Here is a 27,471-nt window from a genome sequence, read left to right as displayed (position 1 = left end):
CCCAGAATTTCATATCCAGCCAAACTAAGTTTCATAAGTGAAGGAGAAATAAAATCCTTTACAGACAAGCAAATGCTGAGAGATTTTGTCACCACCAGGCTTGCCCTACAAGAGCTCCTGAAGGAAACACTAACCATGGAATGGAACAACTGGTACCAGCCACTGCAAAAGCATGCCAAAATAGAAAGACCATTGATGCTAGGAAGAAACTGCATCAACTAACGAGCAACAAAACCAGCTAACATCATAATGACATGATAAAATTCACACATAACAATATTAACTTTAAATGTAAATGGGCCAAATGCTCCAATTAAAAGACACAGACTGGCAAATTGGATAAAGAGTCAAGACCCATCAGTGTGCTGTATTCAGGAGACCCATCTCACATGCAGAGACACACATACGCTCAAAATAAAGGCATGGAGGAAGATCTGCCAAGCAAAAAACAAAAAAAGGCAGGGGTTGCAATCCTAGTCTCTGATAAAACAAACTTTAAATCAACCAAGATCAAAAGAGACAAAGAAGGCCATTACATAATGGTAAAGGGATCAATTCAACAAGAAAAGCTAACTATCCTAAATATATATGCACCCAATACAGGAGCACCCAGATTCATAAAGAGTCCTTAGAGACTGACAAAGAGACTTAGACTCACACACAATAATAATGGGAGACTTTAATACCCCACTGTCAACATTAGACAGATCAGTGAGACAGAAAGTTAACAAGGGTATCCAGGAATTGAACTCAGCTCTGCACCAAGTGAACTCAGACATCTACAGGCATTTCTTATCTCTTGCTACTTTTGGTATGTTTTCTTTGTATTTGATTTTTGATAATTTGGTTATGATGGTTATGAGGTGTCTTGACTAACTCCTTTTTGGCCTTAATTTGGTTGATGACCCCTGAGCTTTCTGTACCTGAATGTTGCCTTTCACCAGATTTGTGAAATTGTCACCCACTACTTCCTTAAATATCATTATCAGGCCTCTTCTCTCTCTTCTCCTCTAGTAACTCCTATTATGTAAAGGTTAGTTTGCTTGATGGTGTCCCATAATTCCTGAATTCATCATTCTTTTCCCTCATTTTTCTTATTACTCCTCTAACTGGAGAACTTTAAATGTTCTGTCTTCAAGCTCACTGAGTCTTCTGCTTGATGAAGTCTGCTATTGAAGTTTTTAATTGAATTTTTCAGTTCAGTTACCATCTTCTTTATCTTTAGAATTTATGTTTTTTATTGTTTCTATTTCTTTGTCAAACTTTTAATTTTTTTTCATAAATTATTAGCTAAATTTTATTTCCTCATTTTCTATTAGTATTTTCTGGCAGTTCCCTGAACTTCTTTAAAATTATTATTCTGAATTCTGAACAGTTTTTCAAAGAAACTGATTTACACTCAAGTCCTTATCTGAGTGTTTTTCACATTCACATTTTGTTTTACAGTTTTCTAATTTCATAGTTAAAGTATTCCAATAGCAATTAGTATGTCAGCTTTCGTACTTGCAGAAAGTGTTATAATAGCAGTCATGTAGAAAAACAATAATACATCATTTCATATTCTATATGTTAAAAGATTCATTTCCCTCTGATTAAGAGTTTATTTTGAAAAGTCTGGGAAGTTGCTGTTGACTTCTACTCCCTGCTTTGCATCCTGATACCTTGCAGTTTTAACATTTATATGACCTAGTTTAAAATATTCAGTAGCATCTCATGTAAGTTTTTTTCCCCCTTTGGAAGTAGAATATTGGAGTAGATAACTCTGTGTGACCTGTTTGATTTTCTGCCCCACATTCATACAAATGCAGGTTCAGCTCTGTGCCAAGCTCCATCATCCATCATGGGGAGTCTAATTAAGGTAGAATCCAGTCAGCTTGTGCTAGGGACTGAATGTTTGTGTCCCCTAAAATTTATATGTTGAATCTCTAACCTCCAGTATGATGGTATTTGCAGGTGAGACCCTTGGGTGGTGATTAGGTTTAGACGAGGTGCTGCAGGTAGAGCCCCCATGCAGGAATTAGTGCTCTTATAAGAAGAGATAGGCATAGCTTTCCATCATGCTGGACAGGAGGGAGGACTAGATTGCAGCTCTGACTCGGATGGACAGAGCAGCATGTGGAGGCTCGCATCATGAATTTTAGCTCCAGCACGACTGCAGGAATGAATCAGGAAACCTGAGAGGACCCACAGACCCTCTGAAGGAAGTGGATTGCTCCTGCAGGACCTGGGAGACACCCCAAATACTGTGAGTGCCCAAACTGTAGAAGTTGAAAATGGAGATCCTCCGCCCCTGAACACACGCCCCCACTGGGAAAACCAAAGGTCTAGTTTACAGGAGAAGATTCTGACCTTACCTGGAGCTGAGCCAATGTAGAGAGCTGAGCACAACACAGGGGTAGATGAAGCAATGGGAAAGGCCCTGTGAGCTTGCTAGGTCCCCAAGCAGGTCGTTCCTGCTTGGCACTACAGGGATTCTTTGGGAGGGTGGCCAGAGATGCAGGAAAAATGCCACAGGGAGAACAAAACCTCCAGCTGAATGTTGTAACAGTTTGAACTGGTCAAGAAACCTGGCCAGAACTCGGGGAGGGCATGAATCTGACATGCAGACTCCAGAGTATGGGGAAGAACTAAAGCCCCACTTTCTTTCACAGCTGGGAGGTGGGTAGCCTACAGCAGTTTCTCAGCCCTGCTTGCCCACTGCCTGGAAATAGGCTTAGCACTGTTGGTGGGGAGGGCATGGTGGGAGTGAGACCAGCTCTTTGATTGTGTGGGAACTGGATGAGGCCTGTGGCTGCCGGCTTTCCCCCACTTGCCTGACAACCTGCATGACTCAGCAGAGGCAGCCATAATCCTCCTAAGTACATAACTCCATTGACCTGGGAACCTCACCCGCATCCCTCACAGCAGCCACAGCAAGACCCACCCAAAAAGTCTGAGCTCAGACATGCCTAGTCATGCCTCCCACCTGATGGTCCTTCTCTACCCACCCTGGAACTGAACACAAAGGGCATATACTCAGGGGTTATAAGGGCCCTGCCCACTGCCAGTTCCTCTCCATACTACTACAGTTGATGCTCTCTGGAAAGCACCACCTCTTGGCAGGAGGCCAACCAGCACCAAAATAGAGCATTAAACCACCAAAGCTAAGAACTCTCACAGAGTCCATTTCACCCCCTGCCACTTCCACCTGAACAGGTGCTGGTATCCACAACTGAGAGATCCATAGATGGTTCACATCACAGGACTCTCTGCAGACAACCCCCAGTACCAGCCTGGAGCCTGGTAGATTTGCTGGGTGGCTAGACCCAGAAGAGAGATAACAATAACTACAGCTTTGCACTCAGGAAGCCACATCCATAGGAAAAGGTGGAGAGTACTAATCAAAGAAACACCCCTTGAGACATAAGAATTTGAACAACAGCCTTCAGCCCTAGACCTTCCCTCTGGCAGAGCCTACCCAAATGAGAAGGAACCAGAAAACCAACTCTGGTAATATGACAAAATGAGACTCTTTAACACACCCCCAAAATCACACTAGCTCACTAGCAATGGATCCAAACCAAGAAGAAATCCTTGATTTACCTGAAAAAGAATTCAGGAGGTTATTAAGCTAGTCAGGGAGGCACCAGAGAAAGGTGAAGCCAAATGCAAGGAAATAAAAAAACTGATACAAGAGGTGAAGGGGGAAATATCCAATGAAATATGTAGCATAAATAAAAACATTAGAAACTTCAGGAAACATTGGACACACTTACAGCAATGCAAAATGCTCTGGAAAGTCTTAGCAATAGAATTGAACAGGTAGAAGAAAGAAATTCAGACTTCAAAGACAAGGTATTTGAATTAACACAATCCAACAAAGGTGAAGAAAAAAGAATAAGAAAATATAAACAAAGCCTCCAAGAAGACTGGAATTATGTTAAATGACTAAACCTTAGAACAATCCATGTTCCTGAGGAAGAAGAGAAATCTAAAAGTTTGGAAAACATATTTGGGGGAATAATTAAGGAAAGTTTCCCTGGCCTTGCTAGAGACCTAGACATCCAAATACAAGAAGCACAAAGAAGACCTGGGAAATTAATTGCAAAAAAGATCATCGCGTAGGCACATAGTCATCAGGTTATCTAAATTTAAGATGAAGGCAAGAATGGTTGGAGCTGTGGGACAGAAGCACCAGGTAACCTATAAGGGAAAGCCTATCAGATTCACTGCAGATTTCTCAGCAGAAACCCTATAAGCTAGAAGTGACTGGGGCCCAATCTTCAGCCTCCTCAAACAAAACAATTATCAGCTGAGAATTTTGTATCCAGAGAAACTGAGCATCACATATAAAGGAAAGATACAGTCTTTTTCTGAAAAACAAATGCTGAAAGAATTTGCCACTACCAAGCCACCACTACCAGACCTGTTAGAAGGAGCTCTAAATCTTGAAACAAATCCTGGAATCACATCAAAACAGAACCACTTTAAAGGATAAATCACACAGGACTTATAAAACAAAAATATGCTATTTAAAAAACAAAATAAAACAAACAAAAAAGGTATACAGGCAACAAATAGCATGATAAATGGAATGCTACCCTACATCTCAATACTAACATTAAACGTAAATGGCCTAAATGTGCCACTTAAAAATTACAGAACTGTGAAATTGAAAGAATTCACTAACCAACTATCTGCTGCCTTCAAGGGACTCATCTAAACTTAATAAGGACTCATATAAACTTAAAGGGATGGAAAAAAGCATTTTATGCAAATGGATACCAAAAGTGAGCCGGAGTAGCTATTCTTTTTTTTTTTTTTTTAAAGTTTATTTATTTATTTATTTTTATTTATTTATTTTTTAAATTTATTTATTATTATTATACTTTAAGTTGTAGGGTACATGCGCATAACGTGCAGGTTTGTTACATATGTATACTTGTGCCTTGTTGGTGTGCTGCACCCATCAACTCGTCATTTACATCAGGTATAACTCCCAATGCAATCCCTCCCCCCTCCCCCCTCCCCCCTCCCCATGATAGGCCCCGGTGTGTGATGTTCCCCTTCCTGAGTCCAAGTGATCTCATTGTTCAGTTCCCACCTATGAGTGAGAACATGCGGTGTTTGGTTTTCTGTTCTTGTGATAGTTTGCTAAGAATGATGGTTTCCAGCTGCATCCATGTCCCTACAAAGGACACAAACTCATCCTTTTTGATGGCTGCATAGTATTCTGTGGTGTATATGTGCCACATTTTCTTAATCCAATCTGTCACTGATGGACATTTGGGTTGATTCCAAGTCTTTGCTATTGTGAATAGTGCTGCAATAAACATACGTGTGCATGTGTCTTTATAGCAGCATAATTTATAATCCTTTGGGTATATACCCAGTAATGGGATGGCTGGGTCATATGGTACATCTAGTTCTAGATCCTTGAGGAATCGCCATACTGTTTTCCATAATGGTTGAACTAGTTTACAATCCCACCAACAGTGTAAAAGTGTTCCTATTTCTTCACATCCTCTCCAGCACCTGTTGTTTCCTGACTTTTTTTTTTTTTTTTTTTGAGACGGAGTCTCGCTCTGTCGCCCAGGCTGGAGTGCAGTGGCCGGGTCTCAGCTCACTGCAAGCTACGCCTCCCGGGTTCACGCCATTCTCCTGCCTCAGCCTCCGGAGTAGCTGGGACTACAGGTGCCCGCCACCTCGCCCGGCTAGTTTTTTGTATTTTTAGTAGAGACGGGGTTTCACTGTGTTAGCCAGGATGGTCTCGATCTCCTGACCTCGTGATCCGCCCGTCTCGGCCTCCCAAAGTGCTGGGATTACAGGCTTGAGCCACCGCGCCCGGCCTGTTTCCTGACTTTTTAATGATCGCCATTCTAACTGGTGTGAGATGGTATCTCATTGTGGTTTTGATTTGCATTTCTCTGATGGCCAGTGATGATGAGCATTTTTTCATGTGTCTGTTGGCTGTATGAATGTCTTCTTTTGAGAAATGTCTGTTCATATCCTTTGCCCACTTTTTGATGGGGTTGTTTTTTTCTTGTAAATTTGTTTGAGTTCTTTGTAGGTTCTGGATATTAGCCCTTTGTCAGATGAGTAGATTGCAAAAATTTTCTCCCCTTCTGTAGGTTGCCTGTTCACTCTGATGGTAGTTTCTTTTGCTGTGCAGAAGCTCTTTAGTTTAATGAGATCCCATTTGTCAATTTTGGCTTTTGCTGCTGTTGCTTTTGGTGTTTTAGACATGAAGTCTTTGCCCATGCCTATGTCCTGAATAGTGCTACTTAGGTTTTCCTCTAGGATTTTTATGGTATTAGGTCTAACATTTAAGTCTCTAATCCATCTTGAATTAATTTTCGTATAAGGAGTAAGGAAAGGATCCAGTTTCAGCTTTCTACTTATGGCTAGCCAATTTTCCCAGCACCATTTGTTAAATAGGGAATCCTTTCCCCATTTGTTGTTTCTCTCAGGTTTGTCAAAGATCAGATGGCTGTAGATGTGTGGTATTATTTCTGAGGACTCTGTTCTGTTCCATTGGTCTATATCTCTGTTTTGGTACCAGTACCATGCTGTTTTGGTTACTGTAGCCTTGTAGTATAGTTTGAAGTCAGGTAGCGTGATGCCTCCAGCTTTGTTCTTTTGACTTAGGATTGTCTTGGAGATGCGGGCTCTTTTTTGGTTCCATATGAACTTTAAAGCAGTTTTTTCCAATTCTGTGAAGAAACTCGTTGGTAGCTTGATGGGGATGGCATTGAATCTATAAATTACCTTGGGCAGTATGGCCATTTTCAGGATATTGATTCTTCCTATCCATGAGCATGGTATGTTCTTCCATTTGTTTGTGTCCTCTTTTATTTCACTGAGCAGTGGTTTGTAGTTCTCCTTGAAGAGGTCCTTTACATCCCTTGTAAGTTGGATTCCTAGGTATTTTATTCTCTTTGAAGCAATTGTGAATGGAAGTTCATTCCTGATTTGGCTCTCTGTTTGTCTGTTACTGGTGTATAAGAATGCTTGTGATTTTTGCACATTAATTTTGTATCCTGAGACTCTGCTGAAGTTGCTTATCAGCTTAAGGAGATTTTGGGCTGAGACGATGGGGTTTTCTAAATATACAATCATGTTATCTGCAAACAGGGACAATTTGACTTCTTCTTTTCCTAACTGAATACCCTTGATTTCTTTCTCTTGCCTAATTGCCCTAGCCAGAACTTCCAACACTATGTTGAATAGGAGTGGTGAGAGAGGGCATCCCTGTCTTGTGCCAGTTTTCAAAGGGAATTTTTCCAGTTTTTGCCCATTCAGTATGATATTGGCTGTGGGTTTGTCATAGATAGCTCTTATTATTTTGAGGTACGTTCCATCAATACTGAATTTCTTGAGCGTTTTTAGCATGAAGGGCTGTTGAATTTTGTCAAAAGCCTTTTCTGCATCTATTGAGGTAATCGTGTGGTTCTTGTCTTTGGTTCTGTTTATATGCTGGATTATGTTTATTGATTTGCAAATGTTGAACCAGCCTTGCATCCCAGGGATGAAGCCCACTTGATCATGGTGGATAAGCTTTTTGATGTGTTGCTGAATCCGGATTGCCAGTACTTTATTGAGGATTTTTGCATTGATGTTCATCAGGGATATTGGTCTAAAATTCTCTTTTTTTGTTGTGTCTCTGCCAGGCTTTGGTATCAGGATGATGTTGGCCTCATAAAATGAGTTAGGGAGGATTCCCTCTTTTTCTATTGATTGGAATAGTTTCAGAAGGAATGGTACCAACTCCTCCTTGTACCTCTGGTAGAATTCAGCTGTGAATCCATCTGGTCCTGGACTTTTTTTGGTTGGTAGGCTATTAATTATTGCCTCAATTTCAGAGCCTGCTATTGGTCTATTCAGGGATTCAACTTCTTCCTGGTTTAGTCTTGGAAGAGTGTAAGTGTCCAGGAAATTATCCATTTCTTCTAGATTTTCCAGTTTATTTGCGTAGAGGTGTTTATAGTATTCTCTGATGGTAGTTTGTATTTCTGTGGGGTCGGTGGTGATATCCCCTTTATCATTTTTAATTGCATCGATTTGATTCTTCTCTCTTTTCTTCTTTATTAGTCTTGCTAGTGGTCTGTCAGTTTTGTTGATCTTTTCAAAAAACCAACTCCTGGATTCATTGATTTTTTGGAGGGTTTTTTGTGTTTCTATCTCCTTCAGTTCTGCTCTGATCTTAGTTATTTCTTGCCTTCTGCTAGCTTTCAAATGTGTTTGCTCTTGCTTCTCTAGTTCTTTTAATTGCGATGTTAGAGTGTCAATTTTAGATCTTTCCTGCTTTCTCTTGTGGGCATTTAGTGCTATAAATTTCCCTCTACACACTGCTTTAAATGTGTCCCAGAGATTCTGGTATGTTGTATCTTTGTTCTCATTGGTTTCAAAGAACATCTTTATTTCTGCCTTCATTTCGTTATGTACCTAGTAGTCATTCAGGAGCAGGTTGTTCAGTTTCCATGTAGTTGAGCGGTTTTGATTGAGTTTCTTAGTCCTGAGTTCTAGTTTGATTGCACTGTGGTCTGAGAGACAGTTTGTTATAATTTCTGTTCTTGTACATTTGCTGAGGAGTGCTTTACTTCCAATTACGTGGTCAATTTTGGAGTAAGTACGATGTGGTGCTGAGAAGAATGTATATTCTGTTGATTTGGGGTGGAGAGTTCTATAGATGTCTATTAGGTCTGCTTGCTGCAGAGATGAGTTCAATTCCTGGATATCCTTGTTAACTTTCTGTCTCATTGATCTGTCTAATGTTGACAGTGGAGTGTTGAAGTCTCCCATTATTATTGTATGGGAGTCTAAGTCTCTTTGTAAGTCTCTAAGGACTTGCTTGATGAATCTGGGTGCTCCTGTATTGGGTGCATATATGTTTAGGATAGTTAGCTCTTCCTCTTGAATTGATCCCTTTACCATTATGTAATGGCCTTCTTTGTCTCTTTGGATCTTTGATGGTTTAAAGTCTGTTTTATCAGAGACTAGTATTGCAACCCCCGCTTTTTTTTGTTCTCCATTTGCTTGGCAGATCTTCCTCCATGCCTTTATTTTGAGCGTATGTGTGTCTCTGCATGTGAAATGGGTCTCCTGAATACAGCAGACTGATGGGTCTTGACTCTTTATCCAGTTTGCCAGTCTGTGTCTTTTAATTGGAGCATTTAGTCCATTTACATTTAAGGTTAAGATTGTTATGTGTGAACTTGATCCTGCCATTATGATATTAACTGGTTATTTTGCTCGTTAGTTGATGCAGTTTCTTCCTAGCCTCGATGGTCTTTACATTTTGGCATGTTTTTGCAATGGCTGGTACCGGTTGTTCCTTTCCATGTTTAGTGCTTCCTTCAGGGTCTCTTGGAAGGCAGGTCTAGTGCTGACAAAATCTCTAAGCATTTGCTTATCTGTAAAGGATTTTATTTCTCCTTCACTTATGAAACTTAGTTTGGCTGGATATGAAATTCTGGGTTTAAAATTCTTTTCTTTAAGAATGTTGAATATTGGACCGCCACTCTCTTCTGGCTTGGAGAGTTTCTGCCGAGAGATCTGCTGTTAGTCTGATGGGCTTCCCTTTGTGGGTAACCCGACCTTTCTCTCTGGCTGCCCTTAAGATTTTTTCCTTCATTTCAACTTTGGTGAATCTGGCAATTATGTGTCTTGGAGTTGTTCTTCTCAAGGAGTATCTTTGTGGCGTTCTCTGTATTTCCTGGATTTGAATGTTGGCCTGCCCTACTAGGTTGGGGAAGTTCTCCTGGATGATATCCTGCAGAGTGTTTTCCAACTTGGTTCCATTTTCCCCCTCACTTTCAGGCACCCCAATCAGACGTAGATTTGGTCTTTTTACATAATCCCATACTTCTTGCAGGCTTTGTTCATTTCTTTTTCTTCTTTTTTCTTTTGGTTTCTCTTCTCGCTTTATTTCATTCATTTGATCCTCAATCGCTGATACTCTTTCTTCCAGTTGATCAAGTCGGTTACTGAAGCTTGTGCATTTGTCACGTATTTCTCGTGTCATGGTTTTCATCTCTTTCATTTCGTTTATGACCTTCTCTGCATTAATTACTCTAGCCATCAATTCTTCCACTTTTTTTTCAAGATTTTTAGTTTCTTTGCGCTGGGTACGTAATTCCTCCTTTAGCTCTGAGAAATTTGATGGACTGAAGCCTTCTTCTCTCATCTCGTCAAAGTCATTCTCCGTCCAGCTTTGATCCGTTGCTGGCGATGAGCTGCGCTCCTTTGCCGGGGGAGATGCGCTCTTATTTTTTGAATTTCCAGCTTTTCTGCCCTGCTTTTTCCCCATCTTTGTGGTTTTATCTGCCTCTGGTCTTTGATGATGGTGATGTACTGATGGGGTTTTGGTGTAGGTGTCCTTCCTGTTTGATAGTTTTCCTTCTAACAGTCAGGACCCTCAGCTGTAGGTCTGTTGGAGATTGCTTGAGGTCCACTCCAGACCCTGTTTGCCTGGGTATCAGCAGCAGAGGCTGCAGAAGATAGAATATTTCTGAACAGCGAGTGTACCTGTCTGATTCTTGCTTTGGAAGCTTCCTCTCAGGGGTGTACTCCACCCTGTGAGGTGTGGGGTGTCATACTGCCCCTAGTGGGGGATGTCTCCCAGTTAGGCTGCTCAGGGGTCAGGAACCCACTTGAGCAGGGAGTCTGTCCCTTCTCAGATCTCAGCCTCCGTGTTGGGAGATCCACTGCTCTCTTCAAAGCTGTCAGACAGAGTTGTTTGCGTCTGCAGAGTTTTCTGCTGCATTTGTTATTGTTTACTGTGCCCTGTCCCCAGAGGTGGAGTCTACAGAGACAGGCAGGTTTCCTTGAGCTGCTGTGAGCTCCACCCAGTTCGAGCTTCCCAGCAGCTTTGTTTACCTACTTAAGCCTCAGCAATGGCGGGCGCCCCTCCCCCAGCCTCGCTGCTGCCTTGCCGGTAGATCACAGACTGCTGTGCTAGCAATGAGGGAGGCTCCGTGGGTGTGGGACCCTCCCGGCCAGGTGTGGGATATGATCTCCTGGTGTGCCTGTTTGCTTAAAGCGCAGTATTGGGGTGGGAGTTACCCGATTTTCCAGGTGTTGTGTGTCTCAGTTCCCCTGGCTAGGAAAAGGGATTCCCTTCCCCCTTGCGCTTCCCAGGTGAGGCAATGCCTCGCCCTGCTTCAACTCTCGCTGGTCGGGCTGCAGCAGCTGACCAGCACCGATCGTCCGGCACTCCCCAGTGAGATGAACCCAGTACCTCAGCTGAAAATGCAGAAATCACCGGTCTTCTGTGTCGCTCGCGCTGGGAGTTGGAGACTGGAGCTGTTCCTATTCGGCCATCTTGCTCCGCCCCCCCCGGAGTAGCTATTCTTATATCAGACAAAACAAACTTTAAAGAAACAGCAGTTAAAAAAGACAAGAAGGACATTTTATAATGGTAAAAGGCCTTGTCCAACAGGAAAATACCACAATCCTAAACATATATGCATCTAACACTGAAGCTCCCAAATTTAGAAAACAATTACTTATAGACCTAAGAAATGAGATAGACAGCAACACAATAATAGTGGGGACTTCAATATTCCACTGACAGCACTAGACAGGTCAATCACGACTGAAAGTCAACAAAGAAACAATGGATTTAAACTATACCTTGAAACAAATGGACTTAACAGATGTATGCAGAACATTCCATGCAACAACCGCAGAATATACATTCTATTCAATACTGCATGGAAGTTTCTCCAAGATAGGCCACAAAATGAGTCTCAATAAATTTAAGAAAACTGAAATTATGGCCAGGCAAGTTTGCTCATGCCTGTAATCCCAAAAGTTTGGGAGACCGAGGTGGATAGATCACCTCAGGTCAGGAGTTTGAGACCAGCCTGGCCAACATGGTGAAACCCTGTCTCTACTAAAAATACCAAAAATTAGCTGGGCATAGTGATGGGTGCCTGTAATCCCAGCCACTCAGGAGGCTGAGACAGGAGAATTGCTTGAACCTGGGAGGTGGAGGTTGCAGTGAACCAATATTGTGCCATGGCACTCCAGCCTGGGCAACAAGAGCAAAACTCTGTCTCCAAAAAAAAAAAAAAGAAAAAGAAAAAGAAAACTGAAATTATATCAAGCACTGTCTCAGACCACAGTGGAATAAAACTGGAAATAAACTCCAAAATGAACCTTCAAAACCATGCAAATACTTGGAAATTAAATAAATAACCTGCTCCTGAATGAGTATTGGGTCGAAAATGAAATTAAATAACCCGCTCCTGAATGAGTATTGGGTCAAAAATGAAATCAAGATGGAAATTAAAAAATTCTTTGAACTGAACAAAAATAGTAACACAATCTATCAAAACCTCTGCGATACAGCAAAGGCAGTGCTAAGAGGAAAGTCCATAGTCCTAAATACCTACATGAAAAGACTGAAAGCACAAACTGACAATCTAAGGTCACACCTCCAGGAACTAGAGAAACAAGAACAAATCAGGCTCAAACTCAGCAGAAGAAAGGAAATAACCAAGATCAGAGAAAAACTAAATGAAATTGAAACAACAAAAAAAATACAAAAGATAAATGAAACAAAAAGCTGGTTTTTTGAAAAGATAAGTTGATAGATCATCAGTAAGATTAACCAAGAAAAGGAGAGAGAAAATCCAAATAACCTCAATAAGAAATGAAATGGGAGGTATTACAACTGACATCACAGAAATACAAAAGATCATTCAAGGCTACTATGAACACCTTTATGCACATAAGCTAAAAAACCTAGAAGAGATGGAAAATTCCTGGAAAGATACAACCCTTCTAGCTGAAATCAGGGAGAATTAGATACCATGCACAGACCAATAACAAGCAGTGAGACTGAAATGGTAATTAAACCAACAACAACAAAGAAAAGTCTAGGACCAGGTGGATTCACAGCAGAATTCTACCAGATATTCAAATAGGAATTGATAGCAATCCTTTTTATGCTATTCCACAAGATACAGAAAGAGGGAACCCTCCCTAACTTATTCTATGAAGCCAGCATCACCCTAATACCAAAACCAGGAAAGGACATAACCAAAAAAGAAAACTTCAGATGTATATCCCTGATGAACATAGATGCTAAAACCCTTAACAAAATACTAGCTAACTGAATCCAACAATATAGAAACAAGATAATCCGCCATGATCAAGTGGGTTTCATACCAGGGATGCAAGGATGGTTTAACATACACAAGTCAATAAATATGATACACCACATAAACAGAATTAAAAATAAAAATCACATGATCATCTCAATAGATGCAGAAACAGCATCTGACAAAATCCAGGATCTCTATATGATTAAAATTCTCAGCAAAATCAGCATACAAGGGACATACCTCAATGTAATAAAAGCCATCTATGACAAACCCCCAGCTAACTTAATACTGAGTGGGTAAAAGTTGAAAGCATTCCCCCTGAGAACTGGAACAAGACAAGGATGCCCAATCTCACTATTCCTCTTCAACATAATACTGGAAGTCCTAGCCAGAGCAATCAGACAAGAAAAAAAAAATAAATAAAGGGCATCCAAATTGGCAAAGAGGAAGTCAAACTGTCACTGTTTGCTGATGATATGATCGTCTACCTTGAAAACCCTAAAGACTCCCCCAGAAAGCTCCTAGAACTGATAAAAGAATTCAGCAAAGTTTCAGGATACAAAATTAGTGTACACAAATCAGTAGCTCTTTTATACTCCAACAGTGATCAAGCAGAGAATAAAATCAAGAAGTCAACCCCCTTTACAATAGCTGCAAAGAAAAAAAAAAACTTAGGAATATACCTAACCAAGAAGGTGAAAGACCTCTACAAATAAAACTACAAAACACTGCTGAAAGAAATCACAGATGACACAAACAAATGGAAACACATCCCATGCTCATGGATGGGTAGAATCAGTAATGTAAATGACCATACTGTCAAAAGCAATCACAATTTCAATGCAATTCTCATCAAAATACTACCATCATTCTTCATAGATTTAGAAAAAAAATTCTAAAATTCATATGGAACCAAAAAAGATCCTGCATAGCCAAAGCAAGACTAAGGAGAAGGAAAAAATCTGGAGGCATCACACTACCTGATTTCAAACTGTACTGTAAGGCCATAGTCACAAAACAGCATGGTACTGATATAAAAATAGGCATATAGACCAACGGAATGGAAATAGAGAATGCAGAAATAAACTCAAATACTTACAGCCAACTGATCTTCGACAGAGCAAACAAAAATATAATGTGGGGAAAGTACACTCTTTTCAACAAATAGTGCTGGAATAATTGACCAGCCACATGTAGGAGAATGAAACTGGATCCTCATCTCTCACCTTATACAAAAATTAACTGAAGATGGATTAAGGACTTAAATCTAAGACCTGAAACTATAAAAATTCTAGAAGATAACATTGGAAAAACCCATCTAGAGATTGGCTTAGGCAAGTATTTCATGACCAAGAACTCAAAAGCAAATGCAATAAAAACAAAGGTAAATAGTTGGGACTTAAACTAAAGAGCTTTTGCATGGCAAAAGGAAGAGTCGGCAGAGTAAACAGACAACCCACAGAGTGGGAGAAAATCTTCACAATCTATACATCTGACAAAGGACTAATATTCAGAATCTACAGCAAACTTAAACAAATCAGCAAGAAAAAAACAACAATCCCATGGAAAAGTGGGCTAAAAACATGAATAGATAGTTCTCTAAACAAGATATACCAATGGCTAACAAACATATGAAAAAAATGATCAACATCACTAATAATCAGGGAAATGTGAATCAAAACCACAATGCAATACCACCTTACTCCTGCAAGAATGGCCATAATCAAAAAATTAAACAAAAAGGAGATGTTGGCATGGATGTGGTGATCAGGGAACACTTCTACACTGCTGGTGGTAATGCAGACTAGTACAGCCACTGGGAAAACAGTGGAAATTCCTTGAAGAACTAAAAGTAGAACTACCATTTGATCCAGCAATCCCACTACTGGGTATGTACCCAGAGGAAAAGAAGTCATCATTCGAAAAATATACTGGCACGTGTATGTTTATAGCAGCACAATTTGCAATTGCAAAATCGTGGAACCAACCCAAATGCCCATCAATCAACAAGTGGATAAAGAAACTGGTGTATATATATGATGGAATACTACTCAGCCATAAAAAGGAATGAATTAATGGCGTTCACAGCGACCTGGATGAGATTGAAGACTATTATTCTAAATGAAGTAACTCAGAAATGGAAAACCAAACAGTGTATCTTCTGACTGATATGTGGGAGCTAAACTATGAGGACATAAAGTCGTAAGAATGATACAATGGACTTTGGGGACTTGGGGGCAAGGGTGGGATGGGGGTGAGGGATAAAAGACTACAAATATGCTGCAGTGTATACTGCTTGGGTGATGGGTGCATCAAAATCTCACAAATCACCACTAAAGAACTTACCCAGTTAACCAAACACCACCTGTACCCCAATAACTATGGAAAAAAAAGAGATACAGGAATCTCTCTCTCTCCCTACCTCTCCCTCTCTTTCCCTCCCTCTCCCTCTCCCTCTCTTCCTTCCCTCCTCCCTCCCATGGGAGTAGAGGGTGGTTGTCTGCCTGCAAACCAGAAAGAGAGCCCTCACGAGAAACTTAATTGGCTGGTGTCTTGACCTTGGACTTCCAGCCCCCGGAACAGTGAGGAACATATTTCTTTTGTTCAGATCACCTAGTCTATGGTATGTTATTATAGCAGCTTGGGCAGCCAAAAACAGCCTGCCTTCCTGTTTTCACTGACTCTGTGCTCTTGGTCTTGTACCTGAGCTTGTGCTTCATTCCTGTGACCAACGTCCTACCTTAATTTTCAGTTTCAGGGTCTGAAACCTTGACCTGCAAATGTAGTCCTGGCCAATCTGCATTGAGACACTGTTCTTGTCAAAACCTCCATGCATGGATCTTTCACTCCAAATTCTTCCCCAAAGCTGGGGCCCATCCAGGGCTTCCACATCTCTCTAAGGCCCTGCCTGCCCAAGTCTCCCTGTTTCTGTGATCTTCCTGTTTACCGGGGAATGCCACTATTACCATTTGTTGGATTTCTTTGGTTCTAAACACGATTTTGCCCTGTCCTCCTCCTTTGCCTATACTAGATCTCTAGGTTGCAATGGTTTCCTTTGCTACTGAATCAGAATCTGGACAGCATCCCTGTCCAGAAGTTATATTTCACTCTTGTCTCAGCCTCTCCTCCTATGGAATATTCTGTAGTGGGTGAAATGCTTGTTTTAATAATATTAATATATAGATTTCATAAAAATGAAAAAGGAGACTTTAGAATTAGATACATTTTGAAAATTCTATGCATGTGATAAAATCTGGTGACATTTAAGCACATACATCATTGTAGAGAGCTCCTTTCTCAAATAATATATGTTTTCAAAGGCTGAATTGTGCTATTGTTCAGGATAGAAGGTGCTTCCCTTTAAAGTAGACCTTCCCCCCACCAATTGTAATGACTTTTGCTTGAGTTTTTGTAATATCCAGCAGATCTCTTTCCTGAGAAAATGTAAGTAGATAAATAAAAATAAAGTTGAGTGCTTTCTTGGGCCAATTTTAGTTTTGAAGAAAATGTGTCTGAGAGGTCAAACTCAAGATAATTTCAGAATTCTAAACAGGTTCTATAACCTCTATTGGTGAGACATCTGTATTTGCAGAATTCATAAAGCTTTTAAGGTATAGTTGATATTGAAACAATAATGACCCTGGAACAGGATATTTCCTGGAGATTAATGACCAGCTGGGAGGGGTTGATGGCCTGAGGTGTAGTTGAGGGCCATTAACCTCAGACAGTCATTAAAGCCCAGGAAATGTCCTATGTCTAGGTCGTTATTGTTATTATAAATTGAAAATGGAAAAAAGAAACAGGCATACAGATTATCTGAAGGGCGACTCCATTTCCAGTGGTTGGAATGGGGAATGTTCTGGGGAGAATTTATTCCCCTGTCCATTAGCCAGCTAATCCCCCTGAATCCTCTTGTGACTTCGCCCTTCAACTGATGCGTCTTTGTGCTAAAAATCCCAGAATTCCCCAGATGCTGGAGTAAAGAGGACCATTCCCTCATTGCAGCAGCCTTTGCTCAGAGTGACTGGATGAAACAAACAGTAGTGGTGAATTACTTTGCCACCATTTTTTACTGCATCCTACATTACCATGTACTTACTTCCCCTGAGATCAACTGTTTTTTTCTCTGTTTAGCTGCAGTAAACTTCCCACAACTAAATTTTAAGCCCTTGACTATTTTATTTGTGCTTATTTCCCAGATCCTTGTGGGTGAAAGCACAGACTATTCACTTAGCAGTTGTGCTGCCTCTAGTCTATAAAATAATAAAATGTTGGAAGATTGCAGAAGGTTCCAGTCACTTTGTTATTAGAATACTCTAGTGTTGTCATTTCAAAATGTTTAAATTAAATTCAACATTCTTTTCTCCCTTTTATTATGTAAATAATTGACTTCTCTTTCCTCTATCTTATGGCCAGGAGTTTTTTTTGTTTTTTGTTTTTTTTTCCCTCAAAATCACGTTCAGGCAATGTAGAAGAGGGACAATGGCAAATGCCTCCCTACTTAACTGCTTGTAATGAGGTTGAGTTCTCTACTTGGTTAGTTGTCCTTGCTTGTTTGTCTCAAAGTCATCATGAGTTCCCTCTGTGTGGTGGGCATGCAGTTGCTGGTCCTTGCATAAGTGGGTTCTTCTGAGGGTCTTCAAAGTTCCTCCTTTCCCAGTACATAGTTCCCAATATGAGAAATTTGCTATATCTTTTCCGCTCCCTTAACCCTGCCAAAAGTTGCACACCACAACACCAAGACCCTTTTTCTGATGTCAGTCCCCTTGGTAAAGTCTGAGAAGTCAGTCAGAATTCAACAACATTTATTAGTGTCTACTGACTCTCAGGAAAGTCATCTATCAGACAATGTCAAATGATGGGGCCAGAGAGCTTCATTGCTGCCTCTTCTCTCAACCTCAGCATGCTCTCTAATCCTCTTTCCTTTGGCTCAGGTAGCCCAGGTATGCTGGCCACACAGATTGCTAACTGAAAAATGAATTGCCCATCTTGCCTTTATGTAGTCGCCGCTTATTAAAATGAATTCTATTGAAGCTTTCGTCCTTTGATTTTAGGTAGCATGATCACCTACTTTCCTTTTCCCTCATGAAATAGTATCTCTCTATAAAAGGTGATCTTCCTGACTACTCGCTAAGTTCTGTTCTTATATTGTCCATGGAGAGGTGGAAGTGGTTGGTAGTAAGGCTTTTTTTAAAAAGCAAAACCTCTAGTAAACTCTTTAGGGATGTTTGATATATTAGAATATGGAGGGGGTTCTTAGCATGTTTTAGTCTTCAACTTTGATCTTAAATGCAACCCTGGGAAAACAGGAAAATTCCCACTTTGTATCTAGCTTCAATCCAGAGGAAAAACAAAGGGAGGAGAAGATTAAATGAAATCACTGTAGCTGTTCCTATCCTAAAAGAATGAAATCAGAGTCAGATAAGCAAAGATAAATGGGCAGAAACCAATATAAACCATTTGGGAAAAATTGCTGGCCCAGAGGAGAGATGGCTTACCAGAAATCCTAAAAGGAGTGGAGGTGAGAGCCACTGTCCATGTGTGGCAGATGCAGTATCAACAGTTACCACAAAACAAAAGTCACAGTTTGCTCCTATTGGCTCTGAGTGCCTTATGTCTCTACTGCAAAGAGTAGAACTGAAAACCTAAAGATGGACTAAAATCACAAGTACTAGGGCAAGGCAGAGAGCACCAATGCGCTCTAAATAAGTTCATATCTTCAGGCCCTAATATGTTATATCCAGAGTGCAAAAAAATCCACAAAAATTTGATTACCTTTTGCTTTTCATGAAGAGCTTATTTTTTAGTTGTTTCACTTTTTTTCTTGAAAGTTTATTGAAATTCACACAGAACCTGCCAACATATCAAAATAAGGAAAATAAAAGGAAAGGAAAAGGATTTTGAAAACTCTAGCCTAGTGATTTTGATATCTATTCTAATCATAATTCTTGACTAGACTGGTAAGTAAATAAAACCAGGAGTGGTTGTGAGGGAAGTATGATTACTGAGAGTAACACATGAGTTCAAGAAGAACATTAGCTGGACTAGTCATATCTCTTCCTTGTCTGGTAATGCAAGGTAAAGTTGAAATATAATGTATCGTAAATTTTGTAGAGCACCTCACATTCTTTCATAGCATTCTCAAAGATAGGATGGGGAAACATGGGTAGATTAGTCTTTGCTTAGGTGGATTCACAGCTGCTTGAAAAACTATACATTCATTCAACAAAAATGTTGGATTCATGTGTTTTTGGCAACATGCTTAACCCTCATGATGGAAGGACAGAGAATTAACAGTCAGTAAACTTCTGCTGTGTACTACGAGAGGCACATTATACATGGAATCTCTTTTACTTCTCTCACAGCCGGGTATCATTGTCTCCATTTTACAAGTGAGGAAGCAGAGGTTTAGAGTTGCTGTCCAAGAGCATCATACATACAGGGGTGCAGTGGAGATTCAAACTATGATCTATCTGATGATAAGCCAAGATCTTCCTATAACATGATCTCTTGCTCCAGAGATAACTAGGATCAATGACTTAAAGTTACCAAGGGAAGAGTCAACATAAGAAAATCCAGCATAAGATGCTGAGTCAATATCAGGAGGAACTTTTCATCACCTAGAGCCAGAAGAGTTCTTGAATTTGAAAGGGCTCTGAGCCTTGCCCCTCCCACTCTCACTGCAGGTCTGCAAATAGAAAATGAATGACTACCTGTCACAGATGCTGTGAATGTGATAGCTGTGTTAGGGAAAATGTTGATCCACATCACCTCCGAAATCCCTTCCAATTAGAGTACCCTTTGAGTCTGTGACATTCTGCACTCTCAAAGAGTCTATATACTTCTGAGAAAATGGGACAAAGGGGAAAGTAACTTTTTAGAAAGAATTTTAAACATTCGTATTGATTACCAACATCATGCTTATTATAGTCAATTTGGAAAATTCAGGAAAGTAGTAAGAAGAAATGCTATCCAACAACCCAGTGATAGCCACAATGAACAGTTGGTATCTGTTCTTTCATTTTTCTCCATGTTTGCAAAATTTTTCAGTTACAGTTATATTATAAAAACAAGTTTTTTAAATTGCCTTTATAATTTAGAGATATAATGAAAATATTTTACTATGCATTTAAAAACATTTTGTCAATGTCATTTGTAATTGCATGATTTTTGAAATTCCTTATACATAGTATTTTCTCTCTGACTCAGATAATTTCTTAGGATAGATTTCTAAATGTAGGATGATAGTAACAAAGTGTTAGCATGTTGAAGTGTCTCTGTATATTGAACAATTTAGTTTTGTAAAAATATTTGTACCGATTTATATTCCTATAAACCGTTTTTGAGAGTTGCTTATCTTTCCTCAACTTCACTTCCATTCTGGATGATCATTACAACTTTTTGGGTAAATTTTATAGGTAAAAAATGGTTTGGGTGAAATATGCTTTAATTGAATTTCTTTCATTATTAAGATGGTGTATTTAAAAATTTTCTTAATTAACTATTTTATCCTTTCATTAAATTGCTCGTTTTTTCTTTGAGGCAAAGTTCTTATCAATTTACATGGGTAATTTATACATTCAGAAAATTACCATTGTTATGCAATGTTTACTATACTTTTTTTCTCATTTTGAATTTTAATATTTTTTAGTTGTAAGAGACAGAAAACCACTTCAAACTAGCTTAACAAAAATGTGAATTTATTGGTTCACACCACTGAAGGCTCTGGAGAACTGCCTTTAGAGAGAGCTGAGTTGAAGGACTTAATAGCATCATTCAGGCTCAGAATCTGTCCATTCTCACCACTTGGATTTCCTCTGGATTGACCTCATTCAGGCCAACATTTTTTTCTATCTGGAGGCAAAATGACCAGGCAGAAATTCAGCCTTCTCAGCCATCCCTGTGTAAAGAGGATTCTCTTTCCCAGTCATTTTAGTACAACCTCTTGAACTGAGTCTCAGGCATGGGCCATGCGCCTATTTCTGAAATGGTCATTCTGCCTAGGGATGTAGAATGTGGGATTGGTCACAGTTATCTGAAGTGTCCACCACTGGAGGAATGGAGACAGCCACAATTAAGCCAAGAACACTGTTTGCCCTAAGGAAAATTAAGGCACAGCTGCCAAATAAATTACATTTCTATTATATTTTAAATTTTGTTTCAAGGTGTTTTCTGATATAAAGACTTAAAGTAATATGTAGTCAAATTTAAATTTCTTCTGTAATTTCTTATCTAACTTTAACGTTTAAAAGGCCAGGGAATTGATAAAGTTAGCTTTTATTTTTCTCTATTTTTTTAAAGTTTAGATTTTTTTCACTTAATTTTTAAAATAAACTAGGAATTAAGTGGATTTAAAAACCAAATAGTTTTATTTCGATAACATTTATTGCTGAGACAAATTCAGGTTATCACATTTACTCTCTCTATATATCTTTTAAAATAAATGCTAGTGTTGTTTATTTCTAAGCCATCTATTGACCTTTTTTTCTGTCTGAATTTATCCAGATCCATAGAATTGTAGCTATTGTAGCTGTTTAATATACTTTGATATTTGATAGGGTAAGTACACGATAGGTAGGTTGAATGAAAGGGCATAGAATGACCTGGTGCCAGGAGGCTGATGTACCACAATGGGTCTGTTTTTACTCAGAGGAGGCTGCCCGTGCACATGGGCTTTCCTGGAGCTGAGGTTACTGAATAGTTGAAAGGAAGTGGAGAGAAAGAAAGGAGGGACATAGGCGCAGAGAATCCGAACATTGCCTAATGCTTTAAAGTGTGGCAGTACCTACGTGTTTCGAAGGATGAGGGGCCTTTTCCATTTGGAGTTCAAGGCAAATTGTTAAGGGAGCAGCAGCTTCTTTTTGAAACATTTCTTTTTCTTTTCTTTCCTTCTTTTCTTTTTCTTTTCTTTACTTGTTTTTGACATCTCCAAATCAGGCTATCAATGCCACTCATGTTTCAGAGAATGACAGAAGTTAGATATTAGTACTTCATGAACGTGCCATTTCCAGGGCCATTTGGCAGGGAGAGGGGTGATACTTAATGTGGAGAAATTACCCTCTCATGAGCACACTGGAGCCTGCCAGGGGAGCTTCTGGAGGTCAGCGAAAGAAGGAGACTCCTGTGCTTCTCAGATAACAGCTCCTAAGTTATCCCATTTTATCCCTGTGCAAGGTTGCTTCTTTCTCTGCCACAGCTCACAGCATCATAGAAGGGACATCATGCGTCTGTTTATTTCTCAAATGTTTATGGAACTCTTACTGTGTCCTGAGAATTGTGTTTGCTTCTGAGGGTTTTAATATAAAGAAGGTATCATCTCATTTTGTAAGGAGTTTATTGTCAGGTTGAACTTCTTCGCTTCTAGCACTTGCTTTCCCAAAGGATTCCCACTTGCAGGGTCTCATGCACTTGACATTGCCTACCAGCACTCCATATAGAGGTCATAATAAATTGCCTTCCGTATTTATACAGACCCTGCAGGCTTCAGGGTTCCCATCGATGAGCACTCGCTGGCAGGAACTCACACCCCCAGTACCTGCTTCGTCTTATCCCAGGCCTGGCTGTTTGAAAGTATGCAATGTTAGAATCGTTTCTGATTTCTACTCAGGATACTTTGCTTATCTTTTCAAACTCCATGTGCCCTTTTTGCCAATGTCAATATGACAAGATTTTGCTGCCTCAGAATCTTGCATCTGGGCCCTTCAAAGCCCGGACTTTAACTTACATAGCCCCATTGTTAAATTCTTGGGGTGTTTGGTGCTATGGTTTGAATGTTTGTGTCCCTCCACAATTCATGTTGAAACTTAATCCCCAAAGCAACACTATTAAAAGGCAGGGCCTTTAGGCCACGATGGCGCCAACTTCATGGATGGGAAAAGCGCCTGATAAAAGGGCTGAAGAGAACTGTAACAGCTAGGCCTTTTTTTGCCTTTCCATCTCTTCTGCCATGTGAAAACACAACAACCATCCCTTCCAGAGAACACAGCATTCAAGACACCATCTTGGAGGCAGAGACCCAGTTGTAACCAGACACTGAACCTGCTAGCGCCTTGATTTTGTACTTGTAGACTCTAGAACTGTGAGAAACAAATTTCTGTTGTTTGAAAATTGCCCAATCGCTACACAGACTAAGACATTTACTATTTAATGGTTATGTTTTATTCTGTTTTTATGAAATTTTGTTGCTAACAGGGACTTTCTGCTGGATCAGAAGACTAACTTGTAATTATCTCAAAATCACTTCATCGCAACACTGCAGAGGCAAAGCTGCTCTGGGTGATTTGCAATGGTGAAAAGATATGCTTCTTTCTTCATTGATCCTATTAAGTGAAAATATCCTATCTTTGGGGGTGAAAAATCTCCATGTTATTATATGCTCTAATTTATCATGCAATGATCATATTAGCTTTGTCACCTTCTTGCATTTTGTCATCTGAGCCCCACTGAGAGGTGAGGCTATTACCCTTCACAGGAAGGTGGTGACTTACTCATCACAGGGAGGCTACTTCCTGCCCGTACTGCTGTGTCTCTCTGGAAGTCTTCCAACTGGGACATCCATCGTTTACAAATTAATTTGCACTGCCTTGGCCAGCGTTTAATTCCAACTCAAATTCTTTCTCCTGAAGGCCCTCTGCAAAATTTCAACTATTCCTTTCTGAGTTTCCCTTCCTTGTTGTCCTTTTATTTTTAGTTTCCTTTCAGTTGTATTTATTTATTTACTTTGACAACATCTACCTTTACCAAGTTTATTTATCCTTCAAGCTTATACCATTTTTCAGCTCTTCCAGGAACCCTACCTGCTTACTGTAACTGACTTAAAAGTTACAATGTCTAGTTAAGAGTCTGCTAATTTGGTGATTATTTAACACCTTCCAATTACAGCATAGTGGTTAAAGTCACAGCCTTTGGGTCAGATTCTCTAGGTTTTTGAGCTGCTTGACCTTGGGGAAACTATTTGCCATTTCTGGACTTCAATTTCTTTCTTCATCAGTAAAATGGGGCCAAGATTCACCTTTCTTGGCATCATTACGCAACAGAGTCTATCTGGTGTTTATGTACATAGTAAATGCTCAAGCTTGGAAAAGAAAAGGCTTATGGCTTCTTTGTGACAATTATGGGTTTATTTTGGAAAATATTTTCCTGCTACTTTAGAACAAAATGTCTTATAAATATTGATTAAGATTGGTCTGTAGGTAAAACCTTATTAAGTTGAGAGATTATGGACCATAGACTAATGGATTATAATCTCAAATTTTCTAAATTAAAAATATAACAAGAGATGAATATGATTAATCTCACTGGAGATCAAATCAAGCTAAGAACCATTGTCATGCACTTACCTGACAGATGTCAAAAGAATGAATAGAATTTTGATGAAAGAAGTTCGCTGCACATTAATTATAATTTATTGAAACATTCAGAGTGATTGACTTTTTCATGAGTAATGTTGAAATAAATCTAAAAAGGCTTTTAAAAAGTTTTCTTTATGATATAGTTTCTCTTAGATTTTCCCCAACAGTTGTCTTGATTGTGTTTAATCATAGATGTATAAAGGAGGATTGGTTCAGTTCCAGGGATTTTTTTTCAGAGAATTTGTTCTAATGTTGTTTAAGGAGAGTTACTGCCTGGTCCTAATTTGACCTGTCCCTGAGACAAGGCATTCAATTGTATGCTTTTACATTCTTCTTTTTCAGAAGTCCCCTTGCTTTGCTGGTAAGTTCTGTTTGAGTTCTGCACTGAATAAGGTGTAGTTTCTTAGTTTTTAAAATAAAAGGATGAATGAGATGATTCTCAACCATTCTGAAAGTTAGCATAATTCCTATAACATCAACGATTTTTTTTTTTTTGGTTGTGAAAGAAACTATATATTACCTGTACATCAGTTTTGTGCATTTAAAAAAAAGAATGATGCATACGATTTGATGTCATTTTTGTAATTATCATAATCAAAATAAGTGTTTAAGCTTTTTACACTTTAGCATTCAAAGGTTCTCAGCCACTGGCCTTTATAAATGACATGGTGGTATACAGTACTGCTCCTCTTGCTTGTAACTTCATTTTTTTCCATTTCTTTTTTGGTTAAATTCACACACGTGCGCACGCGCGCGCGCACACACACACACACACACACACAGGCAGTGGGGCGGGGAGAGAGAATTTTCCCCTTAATTGAATTATATGTTGAAAATCAGTTGGAAGGCTGTGTCAGACAGATGTTTTATGTCGAGGGTCAGTCTCCAGGACACAGGTACTCATCATGCCAATGCCTGCTAACATAGAAAGTTTTGAATTATTTTGATTGATTCAGCAATTCTTATTGCCTCTGATTACATGGCCTATTATGAAGCAAATTTCTATAAACTGAACAATTTAAAGAAATTAATACTATATCACAATGTAATCTTTTTTGATATTTAAGTCAAAACTTGGGATCCAAACTTAAGTTAAAAATTGAACTATGTTGGTTCTACCCATAGAAATAATGCAGTGGAGGTCGTTGAACAAATGTTCACCTTTAAATGTTCACTAGTTTGCACATGTGCAGGCAATGAGGACTGTTGGCACTTCACAATTCATTCCGCTGTCTGAATGTTGTCAAATATTTTTTAGACATCTATTCTGTGCAACTCACTTTTAGAAATGTTACGATGGAAAAATTATATCTTAGTAACAAAAAAGTATGGGGTATAATTTTGTTAATCTGACGTAATTTACCTTCTCTTGTTGCCCTGCTATCAAAGGCAGGTTTATATTATTTTTATTTGTTTAACACACAGAGTCCTTAAAAGATTTAAGAGTTTAAAATCCGTGAATACTGATGGTGTTAGGTATGAGGGAAAAAAAAAAAAGATCCACAAATTGGTTGGAAAGCTTGGTAAAGGTTTGGTATCTTCTCATCCCAAAGGGGAGCCCTTCTGTTAAGGTATCAGATGCTTCCCCTTGCCCATCGTCCTACCCAGGGAGAGAAATTCAATCAGCCAGGACTTTACAGACCTATCTTCTTCCTCCAGGACAGAGGAGGGAAGGCCCGACACCTGACACTTGGAGAGCTTGAGCCTCAGAATAAAACACACTGCCATGAATTTGAATGAAGATAAGAGAAGAGGACAGTGAGAGATGCTCCAATGGTGAGGGCTGGTTGGTGTTGGCGGCTGCCCATCCCTCTTATCTCACCTAATGGCGGGCGCCTGCCAATGTTTATTTGGCCATTGCCATTCACCAGCTGCTCCTCTGCCATGTTGTTTTTCTTCCCAGATGGCAACACGATGTTCCACGATAAAACTGACACAAAAAACAATGCAAAATTTGTCTAAGAGAGGTTCAGCAAGCATGAGAAAAACATCTGATATCTCTCAGAGCCCGCCAAGTTCGCAGCTTACAGTGCCAGAGTAATTATGGGATGATTTGAACAGAGGCAATGCATGAGGAAGCCACTTCCAAATGTATCAGGTAGGTTTCCAGAAGAGGCAAACCATTCGGCTGTCTCATTCCTCTGGCGCTCTGACAGAATCGATGAGCATCGTCTGTGGCTCCCAGAAGCCTTGTACATTACTAAAGCCTGTGCTTTACCCCATGCCGCCTAATTAATGGCTCACTATTAAAAAAAAAAAAAAACTCTTTTATTCAATTAGACTCTGCTTTCAGTAAGATAAACACTCCTGCCATCAAAATCCTGGGAAACCAACATTCATAGGCTGCCTTCATGCCAAGGCATCTGCTTTTCTGTGGCCCCTGGCCTCTTGTTCTGTCCAGCCTTGCTCTGGCTGTTTGATTTTGTAAAATCTGCGGAGAATGTCCCTGGTACCTTGTTATGCTGACAGCTATTTCTCCTTTAGCCTCTACACAATAACACAGAGTAAAGAGAATCATACTATTATTTTTATTGATTACAAAGAGCCACAGATGTTATTTAAAATGAGACATTGACTGGGTCTCATATTCATCACTATTACTCAAACTTTTGCCTTTTATGTGAGTTACCATTACCACATTCTTTGCTAGATTGGATTTTTAGGTGACAAGCTAGAGAGCTCTTTATTTTATCCTCGTGTTTCTTTACTTCAGTCAGAAGTAACTCCTGGAGATAATTGCATTCATGTCTATTTGGTTAGTTGTCAGAGGTATTATAGTGTATTTGGCTTGCTTTAGACAATACTGAGACACACAAAAAAAAAAAGTTTTAAAAGAATTCTATCTAGTATTTGAGGACTCTGTCCCAAACTGGTTCTATTGTGTTACTATTGGTTTTTAACTGTTGTTAATAATAATGAAGAATAGAAAATGCCCAGTAATCTCTAGTGAAAAACACTCTTTTAGTGAATGAATTAAATCTTCCTGATTTATAAGTGGTATAATGTATCGATAAAATTTAAAATAGATT

Source organism: Macaca thibetana, chromosome 7, assembly GCF_024542745.1.
Source record: "Macaca thibetana thibetana isolate TM-01 chromosome 7, ASM2454274v1, whole genome shotgun sequence".
NCBI classification, from domain to species: domain Eukaryota; kingdom Metazoa; phylum Chordata; class Mammalia; order Primates; family Cercopithecidae; genus Macaca; species Macaca thibetana.
The sequence above is the reverse complement of the archived record's forward strand: the minus strand, read 5'-3'. Positions refer to the sequence as shown.